Source organism: Poecilia reticulata, linkage group LG10 (assembly GCF_000633615.1).
Source record: "Poecilia reticulata strain Guanapo linkage group LG10, Guppy_female_1.0+MT, whole genome shotgun sequence".
In the NCBI taxonomy this organism is placed as follows: Eukaryota; Metazoa; Chordata; class Actinopteri; order Cyprinodontiformes; family Poeciliidae; genus Poecilia; species Poecilia reticulata.
The window spans coordinates 11,029,177-11,042,502 of NC_024340.1; the positions used below are offsets into that span (position 1 = coordinate 11,029,177).

Consider the following 13,326-nt stretch of genomic DNA (forward strand, 5'->3'; position numbering starts at 1 on the left):
ATGTGTGGGGAGGGGCAGCACACAAGAGGGGTGGTGAAGGAGCAGAAGAGAGGGGGTAAAGTATTGGGGCGCCTAATCAGTGCCGTTCCTCTATTTACTGATCATTTCATGCTCAAACAGCTGTTAAATACACAAAATGCCGACTTGAAAAAAATTCCCCACGTCGCTTTGGCGCCCCCTCTAGAGCAGTGTACCTACGCGTTTCATACAGCGCATACCCACTTTTTTTTTGTGCGCCACTGCTAACACACACAGTTGTGCTTCATTTGTCTCTGTTTATTTATTTTTTTAATTTTTGCTGGTCAAAGTTGAACGTATGCAGGCGAGTGAGGGACTTTATTCAAACGAGGCAATCAAGSAGAATTTCTGTCGRATCCTGATTTCAGTCAGAGTTGAACGGAGACGCACGAACACTTGCGCAATGTGCTCAGGGCGAATAAACACGGCCTGCACAAATGTTCCAGCGGTCAGATTGGTGTGAATGACTTGTCTGAACACTCTGTCAGCCCGATTTAACAAATATTATTCCGGTAAAACCTTTTTGATTTATATGTTTATAACCGCTCTGTCCAGCCCTTCGAGCACTGTCTGTGCCCACAAGTAGCGAGGGCTTTATAAATCCCATGGCAACTTGATACTTTTTCCTGAGCATAAATGCAATTAACCTTTGGCAGTGTTGAAGAAGCACTATGTGTGGAAAAAGACAGAGGATGAAAAACATTTAAACAATAACATAGTTCTAAAAATCCTTTGTATTTTTTGTGTATCAACGTTGAAATTGTTATTCACAGATGTGAAAAATGTAATTCATCCAAAGATCAAGTGTGTATTCCATGTGCTGCACAGTAAGAAAAAAAATGTGCATAAAAAAATGTTTTGTTTTTTATTGGTCCTTTTCAAATAATTTCTTAGCAATAAGCCATAATCATGAAACCTAAAAAAAATCCCCTGAAAAAACCCCCCACTTTTTGTTTTATAAATCTACATGACTTTCACTCTTTGAATTTAATAAAAGAAATTTACATTTTGCTGACAATCTAATCCATTTAGACGCGCCTGCGACGTTTTGAGGCGCCGTTCGATTATTATTCACATCCAGCATTTGAAATGAGCTGATCGATGCCGAGGCCTTCAACGGGAGCCGGCGTATCTCGGCTTATTCGAGAGCGTCCTTATCTCGCTCTGTCCCTCAGGCCTCAAAGCCCTCGGTTACAATCCGGGTTCAAATGTTAACATGTACGCCTACACRGGACTAAAACTTGTGCCTGCAAATCCTGAAAGGGGAGTGAAATTATCTCCTTGCCCAGGGTGCACAGACACCAGGCGCAGGGGCACAAATGCACCGTTTGCAGATAACGGAGGAGGCCAAARGTATCTGCAGCACGCAGCGCTCCGATAAGATTTCACTGTGATTACGCCCTATCGGTCCCTGATGATCAGCTGTTTGGGTGTCCGAGAGTCAAATCACATTCAACATTTTCTGAAACTCGCCGTCTCCTCATGGCCATCTTGTACATCAGGCAGAACAAGGTGCTTCTTTATGGGCAATGAAATTACTGCTGTTGCATCAATTATGTTGACTCGCATGGCTAGCAAAGACACATTCAGGTTCCTAATACAGCACTTACTTAGCTGAGTAGATTAATTTACACATGGATTMCTGTGAAGAAATGCTGAATGGTGCTAAGTAAAGGATTTTATTCACCACGCGTGGTTTCCTTGCAGAGGTGCAGCTGGAGCTTTGTTTCAATCAATAGTGATATAACGGGGCTTTAAAACAGAGAGATGTAAATGAACACATGCAAGTGCACGCACGCACACACACACACACACACACAGACGCATGCGCCGCATTTCTGAGAGGAAACTTCTCCAAAAGCATATCATCATTTGACCCAATTGGAGTGTTTTTTTGACCTACTTATTGGGCTGATCCTCCAGGGTTCACCCTTTTTGCACTTGTTAAGCGTGTACAGTGGCATACCTCTTTGATGTGCAAGTATCGATTGTAAAGATACAAGGTTCCCGACTGACCTATAGCATATTGATTCGAGAGAGCTCCCTGCTTTCTAGCCTCATCTCCGACTTGATAAAACTGATTTTGAAATGACCTAGAAAAATAAGTTTCGAGATGAAAATAATTTGCGCGAATGCATGCTTCGACTCCTAATAGTTTCATCTATAACGGCATTACCTCTGCTGACCTGCTTTTCTTCCCCCCCGCACATGTCTAAAGGCAACCTTTGCCATTCTTTAGAGGGTTTGTGGTGAAATGCTGCATTTGGCCTTTTTTTTTCCTGCACATTCAAAGGTCATTAGGTCATTTCAAATCTGCAGGTAATGGAGCTGACAGGGTTCATCTGAGCTTAGTTCTAGCTGCCTAAGGGGCCCCGAGTGAGTTCACGTTATCTACAACCAGCACTCAGATACAACCGCACAGCTCAGTGGTTTGGTAATAAGTAGGAGGATAGCTTGGCGAGTTCAATTGTTTATGCAAATGAGGACATGTATGTATTCTGGTGTAAAGTTTTAAAGCTCGAGAAGAATGAATGTGATTAAAAATCTAATTTAAGAAAAAAAAAAATCTGATATGTCTAAGAAAACGGGATTTCAAATGAGAAGTTATTTTCTCATGTCCAGGTATTTCATTTCAAATCCAAGTCAGATATCAAATCTGATGAAGTAAGAAATTCATAAAATCAAAATGCATGCCGTGTAGTCCGCCAATGGTGACACATGGCAGTACGTTAGCAATTCAATTTTGCGTTGGGTGTTCTTAGGCCTAAGTAATAAACATTTATCAACCAAAAGCAAAAATACCACCCACTTTATATCAAAAGCTGAAAAAATGGAACCTTTTCTCTATTGATAATAAAAATGTGGATTATGTCAAATTTCAGAATAAATCAAATAAGCCACTTTTAATCTATCTGAGTAATTGCCTCGCTTAAGCCTGCCAGTCGCACCAAAGTATCAAATCACCTGATCACGAGCCACGCTCGCGACGCCATATTTGACACTGTTGACGCAACTGATAGTCTGATGCAACATAGAAAAGTTTATTTTCTTCTTGACAGAGCTGCAGCAGACTGACGAGTCCCAGTGGATCTGGTGGATGGATGCAGCTCACAGCCTSGGCCAAGGTAACTACACATAAACACGGCTGTTCTCCGGCTGAAAAAACAGCAGCAAACATAACTGTCTGTTTTGAAATAGTAGGTTGTTAATATTTGCATGTGTTGCTCTAAGCCAAGGGACTCCAACCCCAGTTCTCAATATCTACTGTCCTTTAGATTTCAGATGCATCCCTGCTCCAACAAGGTTGAATCAATAATCAATAATTACCTCTTCAACATGCCAGCAACTTAGGCAAAAGCCTGGTAAAGAACAATCAGCTGTTTTGCATCAAGGTTGCATCTGCAATCTGCAGGAAGCAGATATCGATGACTAGATCTGCTGTCCTGCTCTGCATGACTTACAAAACTTTAAAAAAAAAAAAGAAAGAGTTAATTTGATTACAGTTAATTATCTTACTTATTGTTAAGGGCATTTCACACATTTTTTGCAGCTGTTGGCACATTCGGCTTCATGACTCATCAAGAGAAACTATTGGTTATAATATCTGTGCCTGAGTGGGTGAAAGATGACTCCGAAGGCCGGCGGTGGGGAAGCAGTAAATCAGAGAAATAAATCTGTTTTTACTGATTGTTTTTACACCGGTTACATCCTAAGCACAAATAAATGTGTCCAGACCTGCACACGACCTCTCGGGAAGGTTCTGCATCACTAGGTTTAATGCGAAAGTCCACATTGTGTTATGAAAGTCTGCATGCGCGTGCAGCTCGGGCCGTGCCAGACAGCGAGCAAAGCTGGGGGAGGAGGCGGCGATAAAAACCTATTGCTCTCGTTTTATAGTTGCTGCATCCGCATGCAGTCATTGTCTGGTGGCTGCACACCCAGAGGATGCTGCCCAAAAGAGTTTTAAAATAAATATCACTCCGGCACAGACTTCCTGTGAGTTGAGCCGAGTTATTATTTCACTATGATATATACAGCCAATCACAAGATTTATTATCTAAGCAGAACATTGCTAATTTAGCGAACTTTTTGTTTTATTTCTCCAGTATGTTTTTAAACCCACGTTCTTAARCTGTACAGATTCAATTGAAGCTTGTGATCAAACTGTTCAGAGTAACTCGCATGGAAACATCAAGCAACACATTTAACTGATTTTATTCACATTTTATGAATGCCTTCTTGTCGCCTTGACAACCACTGAAAGCGCTGTGCAGTAAAATATATATGCAATATATAAATAYAAACCTTCATCTGGAAGAGAAGCATAACTGTATCATATGTTCAGCTGGGCACGAAATGRATTGTTGGGTTSGGTTAGGTTGTCCCAAAATCTCTTCAATATGTGGTCAATTTTCTATGACTGGAGTGTTTATAGGAATTGTGACCRTTCTCCTCAAACCATATTTGTGAGGTCAGACACTGGTGTTGGACAATCTAGGACTGAAAGAGTCTGATTCTCTCAGAATAAGGTCGACACTCTGTGCAGACCAGGCAAGTTCTTTCATGCCAGACTTACTAATCCATGACCTTATGGACCTTATGTTGTACTCCGATGCTCAGGCATTTTTCTRGAATCAAAGGGCCGAGCCCAGCTTCTGAAAAACAGCACTGGACCATAATATGCTTTTTGCTCAAATTTACACTTGGCAAAATGCAGTTAGGCATCTGCCAAACCCAGGCTGGTTTGTCTGATTATCAGGAGGTGCAGAAACAAGTTTATTGATTTTCCAAAAGAAACCAAGACTGTTATGATTTGTATGTGTGGTTGTGGTTGTGTGTGTGCGTGTGGGAGTTCTTCCCTGAACAGATGATCTCTGCTGGGGGGGGTGTCCACCTGTTGCAGTCTCCATACCTGACTGAAACTTTTCCATTGTCTGCAGCAGCTCTTCAGATRCCCGATGAACCACTGTTCCTGCTAAAATCAAGCGAAACTGGACCACTTGACTTTTTTTTCCTGTTTATGCTTCCTTGACCAATCTGCTTTGAGCTGTTGTCATATTTTTTRAATAGTTTTTAATGTATTTGTATCTACATATTCTGCGTGTGCTTTAAAGTAATGATGTCAGTGTACTATCATACTGCTGAAATAAAATGATAAGTTTTAAGTTTTTTKAACATTTTTACCCAAGGTGCTAATAAATGTGGAAGGTGCCTGTCTGTTTTGCTAGCATGGTTCACTTACAGGCATTTTTGGTTATATGAATTCTCAGTATGTAGATAGATATACTTCTTTTTTGATCACGGAAGTCTTAACCTGAAAAATGTCTGATAAATTTAAAGAAAAACGTGCTCAACGCCCTGTAGAGCAAATAAGAAGACCTTCATTTAAATATGACCTTGCTCGAATATCGGTTTTATTTTTTTATCTTCGACTGTAATAATCATAAAGATTTTAGCAGACTTCCAACACTTTCAAGTCTGTGGTGCGCAGTAGGGAGTGGGCATTCAAATTAGAACCTGATGAGAGAGTATAATGATGCTGCTCCATGGTTCAACCTACATCCAGAGGGGCCAAATATCCAATTAGAGCAATCTCTGTCTCCCTCTCTCGCTCTCCCCCGATCAGTGAGGTAATTACTGGAAACCCTGCATGTAAATTCAATTCAAGGAAATACCTCTGGAGAGACGACTCAAAACAACACGCCAAAATGTCACTGCTGCCCCACTCCTCCTTTTTTATATGCATTGGATTTAATCCATCATTTTGGCGTTTGATGAAAAAAAAAAACTAAAAATTCAGATTTTTATTTCCTTCACTCAAAGCATTGCCAATTTTAGCTAATTGCAGCATATTTGCGTGTGCATCAGCTCAGCTTTAAACAGTGGCTGTGACATAATGCTAATTCCTCCTTTTTGCACCCTTTTTATGCAGTTCGGAACATGAAAGGTTGTTGCCTCCAAACAGGGCTGGATCTACGGCTGACAGGTGGGAAAGGGCAGCTGTGCACAGCTGATTGGTGCTGCGATAAGAGTGAGAGCTCGACTTTATTTCCTGACCTTTTGCGGCTTGCCTTCGCAGCCTTGCTCTTCAGTCAGTATCGCTGATCGGCCTCACAGCTGTGCACAGGCCCGAACTTGTAGCCGGTCCAAATGGTCTCTGTAATATGCCCAACCCCCCACGACCTGCCTTTTCATCTTCACACTAAGATAATGCATCGGATACGGCGGAGCAGCCTAGCATCGGGGACTTCCTCGTGAATACAGTAGATTGGGCTGTATGTGCTGCTGCAGCAGAACAGACAAAGACCCCCCCCCTGCTTCTTTTTTTTTCTTTTTTTTTCCCGTGTTATGATTATAGACAGGTGTGTCACAGTGCAAGGAACCCGTGGTGCCGGGTCCTTTTGAAAGCTCCCGTATTATTTGTCTCAATCTCAGTGTCAGCTATTTCTTATGAGGCGCAGTCACACGTCATTTGCCCTCACACTAATCATTCCTCTCCTCCGGCTCAGTCTTTCCAAACACAGCCTCTTAATTGCTTGACCTGAAATAACCACACTCATTGGCTGGGTTAAGATCAGGTTAACCTGTGTTTTACATGCCATAATTATCCTCGACACGGTTGTGTTTGATGATTTGAATCCGGTGCAGCAGCAAAAAGAATTTTTAAATTAAATTGCAAAGCCCTTCCACTTTRATGACGTATGGGCGCCTTCGAGTTGGATGAAACTATCTCCAAGCAGATTTACTTCTGACACGTGAGAAGAAACCTGGGAAATGTGAAATGAAAAGAAGCAGTCAAACATAAAGCTGAAAGTGTACACCCAAGCCCTCCMCACCTCCMTCCACCAGCTGAAAATGGCACAAAACCACCTGCTGAAAGTCAATTAACATAACCCTGACATAGAGCAACACTACAGAGAGATACAAACATCAAATTTAAATTCAGGGAACCTGCAGGCATTCAGATAAAGCTGGCGCCAGAAACGGCACAATTTACCAGCAAATAGAGAAAATATGGATGAAAAACATCCATGTAAGGCTTTCATATATTTCTTTTTTTASCCAGGTTAAGGAAAAACAGATTGTTATTGAAAAAATATTTGAAATCTAACTTAGGGAGAAACTTCTTAAATGCTTCCGTCCAAAACTTTCCTGACGCAGTCCCTTCAAGGTAAGAATTTCACATATTTCCCCAATTAGCACTCTATATCAGCATCTTAATCACGTTTGCTTCGGTTTCTGCCTCCGCTATTCTCTCTGCTGCAGAGCATTTGGCTTGTGCRGTAAAAGATAAAAGGCTTTTTGACCACATCACACTTAAATGGCCACCTGGACAGCAGAATAGACTACCTTTCAAGTCCTGATTGCAGCCACACAGGCCCTCACTGTGTTTTCATTGTTTCCAGAACATCACAGTGCTAGTAATGGGGAGCCATTGTGTGCTCGGGAGGCCCTTTTCAACTCCAATGGAAATGGATTGCTGCAACTCTGCATTGGATTGTGGGTGCCAAAGCGGCGCGTATTGGGTCCCAGAATTAACTGCTGCTTTCTAAATACAATTTGCATTAATTRGCAGATTGTTGGTTTCACAGCTCAGTCTCTGCTGACTGGGAAATTAACCTGCTTTCTGTGGGTAAATTACAGGTCAGTTAGGATTTACAGTATTTGACTAGCTTTTTTCAGCCTTTCTCATCCTCAGAGATGCGTGGACGGTTCAGAAACTCCCGGATCTAACCACCCTATGCTCATTCTAMGTGGGAGGAAAGGCACACAAATAACATTAACCTTTGCGATAGCTTTTGAGATGCATATATATAAAGCTTTGCAGAAGTGTTCGTGGCTCGTTTTTTTATTCTCTAGTTTACAACCACAAATTTCAATATCAAGCACGGCTCCACAACGTGTAAGCGTACGGAAATGGTTTTCAAAACCCATCTCAAAAGTGAGACATTCATATGTATTCACACGTGCAGCCGAGATGCTTTTTTTTCCCAGCACGACGTTGGTCAGAAATGGCGAGATGATGAATGGAGATAAATACAGGGCAATGTCCAAGCTGCTAGACATGTGTATTTATAGCCAAAATAGCTTTTTTTCTGCTTAAAAAAAAGCTAAGAGGTCCCTCTGAACACATGGCTCAGTGGCAAAGGTTATGTRTTCGGCTACAGCTTTCTTCAACATCAACATCTGCCCTTGGGCAAGGCTTTGAACTGCATGTTGCCTATCTACAGTACCTGCAGATCAATCGGTCACTGTGTGGGTGTTATGGATGTGAATCTATGTGAATCAGAATCTAGAGTAAAGGCGCTTTGAGTGATCAGTCTGACTACAGGAGCACGATGTGATCTATTTATCATTATTTACCCCACAGTGTAAAGAGGTGAGGACTCTCTTTAAGAAGAGTGTTTTTTATTTTAAATCTCAACGGGATTTTATACTTGTTAAAATGAAAAAGAAAGACGAGTGTGGCAGCATCATGCTGCRGGGATCATTCAGCGGGTAATGGGGAGTTGACCAGAGGGTATCAAAATACAAAGCCATCTGGGACTGATCGAGGTTCCATCTCCTGCAATGGTAACAGTAGGCARGTACTGAAAGCTTTCATTTCGATTTGGGATTAACAGAATGCACATGAATTGAATGAAATTGAACATGAAAGATGTTCAAATAAAGTTAGAATGTCCTAGTCAAAATTCTGATTTAAATTCAAACGGGAATCCACTACAGTACTTAAAAACTGCTGTTCACAAGCAATCTCCAWGCAATGTGATGGAGCTTGAGCTGTTTCGCAAAGAATCTCAGTCTGAAGATATTCAAATCTGGTAGAGACAAATCTCAAAAGGTGATTTTTCTTTCTCTTTACAGATATTTGCAGCTGTAGTTGTTTAGATGCATTAAAAAGCCAATGGAAAACACCAAGATTTGTGCTTGTGACCAAGTGGAATTTAATCTCCTCCTGCTTCTTTAAATGTGGAAATAATAGAATGGATTAAAAAAAGAACCTTTTCATAATCTGCTGTCACATGAGTAAGAAACATGAATCTAGGCAAAATGAGACATTCACCTATTCAATCGCCCCKTACAAGGAGAAGTCTACAAAACAAAGTGATGGTGATATTATCCTCCGGCCAATTTTCCACAGCTTTGCGGTCACTTTAAAAACACCCATCACTTAAATGGGGCACATTCTCGAAAGGTCACTAAATCATAGGAGCATGGCCTTGCGGGACTAAGATTTCTTGCAATATTCACTTTGACAAGTGTTGTTGTCCCATGAGTAACACTTCATGATAAAGTAACTAAGCAGATCTGCTGTGTGCCTGACTCTCCTGTCCAGCAGGCTGTGTGAAGAGCCTGCATGTGGCATGTGCTCCCTGACGGCTGAGAGGAGAGGCTCTGGATTCACTATAGATTTATGTTCACACACATGATCAGTGTCAGGAACCTATAGCTGCAGATGCTGCATGCTTTCCTCCAAAACGGCTTATTGTTTATTATTTTTTCCAATGCTTTTCCTTTGATGCTGTTAATGTAAAAGGCATATTGGGTCGAATCATTAAAATACATGTACTCACTCTCGCACAGATAAAAAAAAAAATCACACTTGGCCCAGAACCTGCAGAGACACTGAACCTGTGAAAACTGCAATGCTACTGGAGTGTGAAGCTTAGGATCTTTTTCTATATCACCAGCTGCAGTGACTGTGAGAGTTTCATCATATCGCATTTTTCATAAAAATAAAAAAAGTTAATTTTCACTACTTCAACTTGTCTGGAGTTTATTTTTTTAGGAACTGTTTTGGTGAAAATCTACAGTAAACTTCCCATGTCTGTCCTCATGAATGAGTTGGTAGATAATGAAATGGCCTCCTTTTTTTTTTAAAGACTTATTTTCTTCCTACAGTGCTGTCAAGAGATTTCAGCGAACCATGAAAGAAATTCTGAAATCACCCATCACTGCTGAATGTCAACATTTAGACCTTCACTTGGATACTGCAATTATTCAACTCATATTTTCTCACGTTGTTATGGCTAWTATACAAACTCTTTCAGTTAGAAATGAATTTAACGTTCCTTTACCTGCTAAGCTGATGACGAAATAACAGAGACACAGACCACATGTGTCTGCGCTTTAGCTTCGATGTCGGGAAAATAAATGTATGCCTTTATATGCTGCTATTTATAAAACTAATCTGACCTGTGCCAAAACCCACCAGCCTGCATGCAGAAATTTGAACTGTCCATCTCTTTTCCATCAATGTCTCTTTAGCTTTATATTAGTGATGTTTCATATACATACAGTATATAAGTAATATGTATATAATCTTTACTATCCCTTGGTAAATATCATCAGGAAACTACCATAGCTCAGTTCATTATCATAATGAAGGCAAAAAAAAAAAGAAGCTGCAGAGCATAACGTTCTGTTTGACCTTTTGATGATATTTTCTTACTTGGTTTCTTTTAGTTAAATGCACAGTTTGCAAAAAAGTTACATACGGATAAGACAGAGATCATTAAAAATCTATAATCGTTTGGACAATTGACTCTTATTGGGTTATTACCCATCTATCGCAGTGACTGATTGAACGGATTACCCAGCTGGTGGTTTTGAAATGTTTTTAGACTCACAAGATGACGAAGGAATGGCACTCGTGATGATGTCACACCCAGAATTAGAGGTTCAGCTCAACAGGAAACTAGTGGCTGCAGTGTTTTTTGGCAACCATCATTAGTCTGACATACTTTTRAGCACCCTGAACACCACTGTCAATGTGTTTCAGTCTAGAGCTGATCACGACATGAACGAACAAGCTACGTTTCTAAACATGGCAGCATTAATAACGTCTTAGCGTTAGCAGAACTTTTAGCAGTAGCAGCTGAGATAATGGAGACACAATTTAGCACATTTAGCAGGACTTCACAGGCATAGCTTGTGAAGWTTAGTGAAAGASGATGAAGGAAAAACACAGTTACAGTGGAATAAACYYCTGGTGTAGGAGTAAAGTGACTCCTGTTTACCAGTCATCACCTCTGCAATATACGTACATCAGGCTCATCGGCCTGTTYGCACCCAGGAAACACAGAGAAATAATGTCAGTGGTCTTATCGTAAAACAACTTTCTCTGCCCGGACACAACTTCTCACTTGAAYCATTCTGGTGAACAGGAAGATGTCCTGTGGGCTAGTGAGATGCAGTGAGGTGGYCGCTCTCGGTCTAGSAGCTCGGAGGAACTGGTTCAGATAGGCATGCGGGACCATGCAGTTCCTATGCCATCTTCTCTCAGAGCAGAGGAGAGGAAACCACTTTGTCTGCATGGTTACAGTCTCTTCTTAGGAATGTGTAATTCTTTCAGTTGCTTTTCTGCAGGATCTCAGACAAGTCAGGTTCYGGCTGATTAGCCAGGATTCAGTCACTGGATACACAAACAGTAAACTCAAACGCTGGATCTGAGGTTTCTTTGAAGATACAGTCTTTTTCTCGGCCAGCGAGAAAAATAATGTGATGCATGTGTCCCCCAGAGCAGAATGTAGGTTTCAGGGGGAAAAAGAGTGAACGCTGCTGCACGCCAGGGTTTTGTTGTTTTCTGACGTCACRGGGATTCCCACTGTGACTCCTTCCTGGAAGCTGTGCATAAAAATAGGGTTAATACTGTGGATTTTGGGATTCCTTTTCACCAGTCTCTTTTAATATGCATGTAGTTCAGGCCTTCTTCGTTCCTCTCACGCCTGGGCCTAACRAAATAAAACCGTAATATATTATTAGCTAATTATTTCGCCTATTTAAATCCTAACAGTTTAATGATATGAGAGCTAAATGTTGGTCCGGGTGGAAGTTAAAACCAGCTTTCCTCTCATTGTCGTCCTTGTCATTTCCCTTCTCTAAATCTTTCCTTTTAAAGTCATTCTGSACTTATAGGACAAAATATTTGCGCGGAATCTCCCCACAATATTAAACGCCACGACATTAAACAGACTTAGGTTCAAAGGAAGCTRCATCACAACCCTGATTATTGCTGATTTTATCCACAGTTTGGCTGCACTGAGTGGAAAAACGGAGGTTGACTAAAGTGGTGGAAAATCAGCGGCAGCAGAAAGTAAGCAGGGGGAGCAGGTGACCTGAACTTCAACAGGATGGAGCCAATTCCCCCTGAGGAGTAAACATTCAGTAAAAGCCAAGCAACTCGTATCTGTGGAGTAAATGGGCAGCAGAGTGGAGAATGCCCCCCCTCCACCCTCCTCAACATGGGCAAGGTAGAGTGTCAGAATATCTGAAGCTGTAATTTCCGTTGACTGCTGCTGCACTCATCATGAAGCAACTCTGAGCAAAGAGATGAAACCTCCCCAGTAAGGTTATTCATCAATAACCTAGAAAGTTTTATTTTATCAAAACATTGACAAAAAATAAATAATAATACGCAGTGCTCAGGAATGGTATTTGCCTCCTTGTCATACTTTCATACAAAAAATGTTAATATCAGTAAAAGACAATTGGAGTCAATACAAACATCAGGATTCAAATCAGGATTTTCTGTATTAAAGGAAATCACTATATCTAAATTAGTTTGGCTCTATGCAAAAAAATATTCACCACCACCTTTAGTAGGTAATGATAGGAAATTAAGAATTCACTTACCGTATTTTCCGCACTCTAAACTTTTTTCATATATAAGGCGCACCGCATTATAAGGCGCATAGAACAGACGCTGYAGGAGAGGCTGGAGTTACKTTATGCAKCCACTAGATGGAGCTGCACTAAAGGGAATGTCAACAAAACAGTCCGACTCGGGTCAGCGAGGAGAGCCTTCCGCTACTGGGCTGGGGCATGGCTGGACGATGGCCACCCTTCTCCATTCGCACACAGCATGTTTGTGGTGCTAAATGACCTGCAGACGACCTGATCATCAGGTCGGTAGGTAGATTTATTAAGTCAGTCATTAAGTTTGACTGACTTAATAAAATCAGTCAAACTTTATTAATAGGTTACAAACCAGCGTTCTGACAACTATCCCAGCATGCACTGTGCGCTTCTTCTTCTACGGGCGAAAATGAAGTCGGCAGCTGCTTACCGTAGTTGCTAGACCTGTTGTGGCTCAATGTTGGTCCATATACAAGGCGGACCGGATTATAAGGCGCACTGTCAGCTTTTGAGGAAATTGAAGGTTTTTAGGTGCGCCTTATAGTGCGGAAAATACGGTAAATAAAACCTGTCTGACATCATAAAGTAGGCTAAAGGATATCAAAACGCAATTTATCACACCTTGATCTAAGGAAAAGGAGTTAAGAAAACATATTTATTAACGTATCT

The 13,326-nt window shown here is 41.2% G+C and overlaps 1 long non-coding RNA gene across 1 annotated transcript; it reads left to right on the forward strand.

Annotated features, from left to right (window-relative positions):
• Positions 1-1,006: 1,006 nt before the first annotated feature.
• LOC103471120 (uncharacterized) lies at positions 1,007-12,450 on the forward strand. The gene is made up of 2 exons (XR_534588.1): positions 1,007-3,143; positions 12,051-12,450. It is a non-coding gene; the product is annotated as an uncharacterized LOC103471120 (long non-coding RNA).
• Positions 12,451-13,326: the final 876 nt, after the last annotated feature.